Raw genomic sequence first — 7,941 nt, forward strand, 5'->3', positions numbered from 1 at the left:
AAGGTCATAGAGGTGGTTTTTGAATATGGAAGAGTCTCACTGCTGTCCTATGTGAATGATAGAATTTAGGCAACAGAGTCTGAACCCAAGGGCAGCAGGCTGCAGAACCTTGGGCTGTCCTGAACCAGCAGGGAGACTACAGGGTGGCTGGCATTGGAGAAGGGGGCGGGGAAAGAGTGAATGGCATGAGAATCGGGAGCTTGACTTCTTATACTGGCCTGACATTCACCAGCCATGTGACCTAAACCATTCACCTCCCTGCCAGGACCTGGTCCCTTTTCAGACTTAAGTGTTCAAAGCCAGGCACCCTGGTGCATGCTGTTAATTCTAACACTTGGTAGGTACAGGCAGACGAATCTCTGAGTTCAAGGCCAGCTTGGTCTACATAGAGTTTCAGGTCAGTGACACACTCTGTCTCAAAAAAATCAAACTAGGCGTGCTGGAGCCACTATCGCTGATCTCGGGCCACGCTACTGCTGCTGCTTGCCCGTTGTCTCCCCATCGTGCACTAAGTGGTCCCAAAAGATTCAAAGTCCAAGATGACAGCCCTCAAGGACCAGCTGATTGTGAATCTTCTTAAGGAAGAACAGGTCCTCCAGAACCTGTTGTTGGGGTTGGTGCTATCTTTTTTTTCCTTTTTTTTTCAGAGCTGGGGACTGAACCCAGGGCCTTGCGCTTGCTAGGCAAGCGCTCTACCACTGAGCTAAATCCCCAACCCCAAATCATTCTTTTTTTTTCTTTTTCTTTTCTGGAGCTGGGGATCGAACCCAGGGCCTTGCGTTTGCTAGGTAAGCGCTCTATGCCATCAATATCTTAATGAAGGACTTGGCTGATGAGCTTGCCCTTGTTGATGTCATGGAAGACAAGCTAAAGGGAGAGATGATGGATCTCCAGCCTGGCAGCCTTTTCCTTAAGACACCAAAAATTGTCTCCAGCAAAGACTATAGTGTGACTGCGAATTCCAAGCTGGTCATTATCACTGTGGGGGCCCGTCAGCAAGAGGGAGAGAGCTGGCTCAATTTGGTCCAGCGAAACGTGAACATCTTCAAGTTCATCATTCCGAACATTGTCAAATACAGTCCACAGTGCAAGCTGCTCATCGTCTCAAATCCAGTGGATATCTTGATCTATGTGGCTTGGAAGAACAGCAGCTTCCCCAAAAAACAGTTATTGGAAGTGGTTGCAATCTGGATTCAGCTCGGTTCTGTTACCAGAAAGGCTGGGAGTTCACCCACTGAGCTGTCACAGGTGGGTCCTTAGGAGAGCACGGCGACTCCAGTGTGCCCGTGTGGAGTGGTGTGAACGTTGCCCGCATCTCCCTGAAGTCTCTGAACCCACAGCTGGGCACGGATGCAGACAAGGAGCAGTGGAAGGATGTTCACAAGCACTTGGTTGACAGTGCATACGAAGTGATCAAGCTGAAAGGTTACACATCCTGGGCCATTGGCCTCTCCGTGGCAGACTTAGCCGAGAGCATAATGAAGAACCTTAAGCAGGTGCATCCCATTTCCACCATGATTAAAGGTCTCTATGGAATCAATGATGACGTCTTCCTCAGTGTCCTGTGTATCCTGGGACAAAATGGAATCTCAGATGTTGCAAAGGTGACACTGACTCCCGAGGAGGAGGCCCGCCTGAAGAAGAATGCAGATACCCTCTGGGGAATCCAGAAGGAGCTGCAGTTCTAAAGTCTCCCCAGTGTCCTAGCCCTTCACTGTCCAGGCTGCAGCAGGGTTTCTATGGAGACCACACACTTCTCATCTGAGCTGTAGTTAGTCCAGTTGTGTTGAGGTGGTCTGGGGAAAATCTCAGTTCCACAGCTCTACCCTGCTAAGTGGTACTTGTGTAGTGGTAACCTGGTTAGTGTGACAGTCCCACTGTCTCCAAGACACACTGCCAACTGCATGCAGGCTTTGACTACCCTGTGAGCCTGCTGCATTGCTGTGCTACGCACCCTCACCAAACATGCCTAGGCCATGAGTTCCCAGTTAGTCATAACCTGGCTCCAGTGTGTAAGTCCATCATGCATATCTTGTGCATAAATGTTCTACAGGATATTTTCTGTATTATATGTGTCTGTAGTGTACATTGCAATATTATGTGAAATGTAAGATCTGCATATGGATGACGGAACCAACCACTCAAGTGTCATGCCAAGAAAAACACCAAATAAACCTTGAACAGTGAAAAAAATCAAACTAAAGCAAAACAAAATTAGATAGAACAAAATGTTCAGATTTGATCTCTAGTGTGTTCCTTCTATCCTGACCTGTGATTATGTCAATGGGACCGAACACAACACAGAAGTCTCCATCTCTCTGAACCACATTTTAGCATGTTGCCATGAAAGAATACATCTTTCATAGCTAATGGTGGATAACAGGTTTTTTTTTTCAGTGTCTGAGGTATGATAGACTGCAATTCCTATCAAGGATGTTTAGCAGTGTCCCTGGACTCTACCCACTAGATGCTTGTAGCAATCCTCCAATGTCTCCAGGCTTCTCCAAATATCCCCCCAGTGAGCAAACTTGTCCTGTCTATGAGTCAGTAATTCAGGGACCCTCTACATGGTATCTGTGTCACTGTTTCCATGAGCATGATGCTGCTTGAGTCCCAGCGAACAGCAATTCTGAATTGCACGATGCTTTCTGTAAAGTAGTGGGAACTACATTAGGCCACCAGATCGATTGATTTATTCAGTCATTGACTTACTGGTCATCTTCTGACCATAAACAGACTGAAAGCCAGGCTTTCAACTTGGCGACAGAGTTCTTGAAAGTTACTGTTCAGTGGTGATCAACACATCACTTCTTATAAAACATATTAACCTGTTAGTGACGTTCCAACTTTGTATTCAACCAATATTTACAGCACACTGAGGTTTTATCAAGCACTGTGCAGTAGAGCAGAGGTTCCAGGAAGAAGGCAGCTGTGCGACCTGCCCCTAAGAGGTCCCAGCATGCAGGGTATCCTGCTAGGTGCTGTCAGGCACTCAGTGACTGTGATGAATGACCATGAATATGATGAATTAGATGCTTCAAATAAGCTCCAATTTAACGAGGATGACGAGATGAGGGACACATCTAATCAAGTGTGATGGAAGACAAGAGAGAGACACCTTCTGGTCGGGGAAAACTCAAGTGCATTTGAAGTAGATAAAGAGAATGCTTAATGTTACTTTGTGCCCAGTTTAGAGATGGGAAGACTTCAGAAGGTTAGAGAAGTCACTTGAGGTTCTCTGGGTTGTGGGACGCAATGGATGGAGAGGTGGTGGGAGAGGGCTTAAGCCCAGGTACACCTTCTTGGACCCAGCCACACCATGGACTTGTGTACTTTTTCCAACCCAATTCTAAAAGGTGTTGGGAGGTTTCTCAAAACAGACAGAAGTTAGAGAAATACGTGAGGATGACCAAGAGAGCCATTTTCATGTATGCATCAGCAAAGAAGCTGCAGAAAGCCTACTTTGAGCTCTCTATGGTTTTAGGATTTTAGACTCTGAAGTATCCAGGCAAAGTGGAAAAGAAGCACCACAGTGGGGAATGAGTGAGTGAGGGAGACAGTCAGAAAAAGAGAATGAATATGAATATGGGACCATATGAATATGGGAATATATGAATAGTCGAACCCTGTTTGAAAGAAAAATTCAGTGGTCAAATTCAAGAATTCAAGTGAGCTGAACAGAGGATGATGTTCTCTGATCTTAACCGTTAGAACTCATGAATCCTTGGAAGACCTAATATCAGAAAATGGCTCCCTCTTCACAAAAAAAAAAAAAACAAAACAAAAAACAAACAACAAAAAAACAAACAAATAAAGAAAACAATAACAACAACAACAAAAAAACAAGACCAAAAACAAAAGTTAATTGAACTCCTTTTAACCTTTAGTCAAGGTTTTCTCCTACAATTTGCTTTTGAAAGATAACTGAGCCTTAAGGACTTCACCTACTTCCAGAGGCAGAAGTCTCTGCAGACCATGACAGGTCTCACTGCTAAATGAGGTACATCACAGAGCTCTTTACATGCTGGGTCAGAAAGAGACGAGCGTTCTCAGTACATACTGTCCATAACCCGAGCTTGTGTTCCCACAGCCCACTTTCATCTCCCTTCACTGACCTCTGCCCTCTATGATTTGTGATTTGCTCATAAATAATACAAAATTTGAGAGCAATTTCATCTTGTTCCATCTAAAGAATTTTTGTGGGAGTGGGGATTTTTTTTCTTTTGCTAATGGTCTTTAGCTATCTTGAAAGACTAGTTGTGTCTAGCCACAAATGCCTTGATGCTAAAAAAAAAAAATTACCCAAGAACCCTATTAGTGTGTGGGTCTTGAAAGTGCACTAGGGTGGAACTTTAGAATAGATGCTATGGTTGGGGCATTATTACCTATAAATCCTTGAGAATTAAACCTTTGGGAAACAAGGGTTTTATCTTTATGGGTTCCAAGTCACCGTAACAATGAGATTTCTATTGGAAAAAAAAATAGAGCGATTAGTCAAAGCATGAATGTCCATGTCAATGATAGACTAGAGACTTACTAAGGTTAGGGAGGGGGGGATAGATCTCTCAATCCACCACGTGTAGTGAGATACAGACGTGGGTGCTGGTGTGGTGCTATGATGTAGCAGTTTATGCAATATATAGGACCTTTGGTAGCTTAAAAATGGTCCTTGTAGGGATAAAGTTGGACAGAAAAGGGCAGATAGTGCAGAGTAGGGGTTTGTGTGTAAAGTTTGTGTATAATGAATGGTGTGTTGGGTTTGAGAGCTGGCTACCCAACACATGACAGCACCTGACATGGTCCTGAGAAAATGTTCCTTACCAGGACTTCGGAAGCTTCTAATTTTGGGAAACAACAACAAGCAAATATTTTAGGACCAGTTTGGGTGGATTTTTTTTCTTTTATTAGATATTTTTAAAATTTACATTTCAAATGTTATTCCCTTTCCCGGTTTCCAGAACAAAAGCTTCCTATTCTATCCCCCTACCCTTCTTCTATATGGGTTTTCCTCTCCCAATCCACCCCATCTTCCCGCCCCTCCCCCAGATATTCCCCTACACGGGGGGGGGGTGGGGGAAACCTCAGCAGGGCCAAAGGCTTCTCCTTCCATTGGTGCCCAACAAGGCCATCCTCTGCTACATATGCAGCTGGAGCCATGGGTCAGTCCACGTACAGTCTTCGGGTAGGGGTTTAGTGCCTGGGAGCTCTGGTTGGTTGGCATTGTTGTTCTTTCGGGGTTGCAAGCCCCTTCAGCTCTTTCATTTCTTTCTCTAATTCCTCCAACAGAGATCCCGTTCTTAATTCAGTGGTTTGCTGCTAGCATTCGCCTCTGTATTTGACATGCTCTGGCTGTGTCTCTAAGGAGACATCTATATCCAGTTCCTGTCAGCATGCACTTCTTAGCTTCATCAATCTTATCTAGTTTTGGTGGCTGTAAATATATATATATATATATATATATATATATATATATATATATGAGCAACATGTGGGCAGGCTCTGAATGGCCATTCCTTCAGTCTCTGCTCCAAACTTTGCATCCATATACTCTCCTATGAATATTTTTGTTCCCCCTTTTAAGAAGAAGTGAAGCATCTGCACTTTGATAGTCCTTCTTCTTGAGCTTCATGTGGTCTGTAATTGATTCTTGGGTAATTTAAGCTTTTGGGCTAATATCCACTTATCAATGAGTGCATACCATGTGTGTTTTTCTGTGATTGGGTTACCTCACTTAGGATGATATTTTCTAGTTTCATCCATTTGCCTATGAATTTCATGAAATCATTGTTTTTGATAGCTGAATAGTACTTCATTATGTAGATGTACCACATTTTCCGAATCCATTCCTCTGTTGAAGGGCATCTGGGTTCTTTCCAGCTTCTGGCTGTTATAAATAAGGCTGCTGTGAACATAGTGGAGCACGTGTCTTTGTTGTATCTTGAAGCATCCTTTGGGTATATGCCCAGGAGAGGTATAGCTGGGTCCTCAGGTTGTTCAATGTCCAATTTTCTGAGGAACCTCCAGACTGATTTCCAGACCGGTTGTACCAGTTTGCAATCCCACCAACAATGGAGGAGTGTTCCTCTTTCTCCACATCCTTGCCAAGATCTATTGTCACCTGAGTATTTTACCTTTCTGACTGGTGTGAGGTAGAATCTCAGAGTTGTTTTGATTTGCATTTCCCTGATGACTAGTGAGGTTGAGCATTTCTTTAGGTGCTTCTCAGCCATTTGACATTCCTCAGAGGAGAATTCTTTGTTTAACCCTGTGCCCCCTTTTTTAATAGGGTTATTTGTCTCTCTGGAGTTGTCTTCTTGAGTTCTTTGTATATTTTGAGCCCTCTCTCTGATGAAGAATTGATAAAGATCTTTTCCCAATCTGTTGGCCATTTCATTCTAATGACAATGTCCTTTGCCTTACAGAAACGTTTGCAGTTTTATGAGGTCCCATGTGTCAATTCTTGGCCTTAGAGCATGAGCCATTAACATTTTGTTCAGAAAAATTTCCCCAGTGCCCATGTGATCAAGACTCTTCCCCACTTTTTGTTCTATTAGTTTGAATGTATCTGCTTTGATGTGGAGGTCCTTGATCCACTTGGACTTAAACTTTGTACAGGGTGATACGATTGGTTCGATCTGCATTCTTCTACATGCTGATCTCCACTTGAACCAGCACCATTTGCTGAAAATGCTATCTTTTTTTCCATTGGATGGTTTTAGCTCTTTTGTCAAAGATCAAGTGACCAAAGGTGTGTGGGTTCATTTCTGGGTCTTCAATTCTATTCCACTGATCTACCTGCCTGTCTCTGTACCAACACCATACAATTTTTATGACTATTGCTCTGTAATACTGCTTGAGGCCAGGGATGGTGATTCTCCAAGAAGTTCTTTTATCGATGAGGATAGGTTTTGCTGTTCTGAGTTTTTTGTCATTCCCAATGAATATGCAAATTGCTCTTTCTAACTCTATGATGAATTGAGTTCGAATTTTGATGGGGATTGCATTGATTCTGTAGATTGCTTTGGCAAAATGGCCATTTTTATTATATTAATCCTGCCAATCCATGAGAATGGGAGATATTTCCATCTTCTGAGATCTTCTTCAATTTCTTTCTTCAGAGACTTTGAAGTTCTTGTCATACAGATCTTTCACTTGCTTGGTTAGATTCACACCAAGGTATTTTATGCAATTTGGGACTATTGTGGAGGGTGTCATTTCCCTAATTTCTTTCTCAATCTTTTTATCCTTTGAGTAGAGGAAGGCAACTGATTAGTTTGAGATAATTTTATACCCAGTCACTTTACTGAAGTTGTTTATCAGGCTTAGTAGTTCTCTGCTAGAGAGCTTTTGGGGTCACTTAAGTATACTATCATGTCATATCATTTGCAAATAGTGATATTTTGACTTCTTCCTTTCCAATTTGTATCCATTTGACATTCTTTTATTGTCTGATTACTCTGGCTAGCACTTCGAGTACTATATTGAATAAGTGAGGAGAGAGTGGGCAGCCTTGTCTAGTCCCTGATTTTAATGGGAAAGCTTCAAGTTTCTCTCCATTTTGTTTAATGTTAGCTACTGGTTTGCTGTATATTGTTTTATTACATTTAGGTATGGGCCTTGAATTCTTGATCTTTCCAGGACTTTCATCATGAAGGGGTATTGAATTTTGTCAAATGCTTTCTCAGCATCTAATGAAATGATCATGTGGTTTTTTTTTCTTTGAGTTTGTTTATAAAGTGGATTACGTTGATGGATTTTTGTTTATTGAACCATCCCTGCATCCCTGGGATGAAGCCTACTTGATCATAATGGATGATCGTTTTGATGTCTTCTTGGATTCCGTTTGTGAGAATTTTATTGAGTATTTTTGCATCAATATTCATAAGGGTAATTGCTCTGAAGTTCTCTGTCCTTGTTCTGTCTTTGTGTGGTTTAGGTATA

At 42.5% G+C, this 7,941-nt stretch overlaps 1 pseudogene; it reads left to right on the forward strand.

The window, feature by feature from the left end:
* Positions 1–704: 704 nt before the first annotated feature.
* On the forward strand, positions 705–2,221 carry Ldha-ps22 (lactate dehydrogenase A, pseudogene 22; annotated as a pseudogene).
* The last annotated feature ends 5,720 nt before the right edge of the window (positions 2,222–7,941 follow it).

Source organism: Rattus norvegicus, chromosome 19, assembly GCF_036323735.1.
Source record: "Rattus norvegicus strain BN/NHsdMcwi chromosome 19, GRCr8, whole genome shotgun sequence".
Taxonomy (NCBI): Eukaryota; Metazoa; Chordata; class Mammalia; order Rodentia; family Muridae; genus Rattus; species Rattus norvegicus.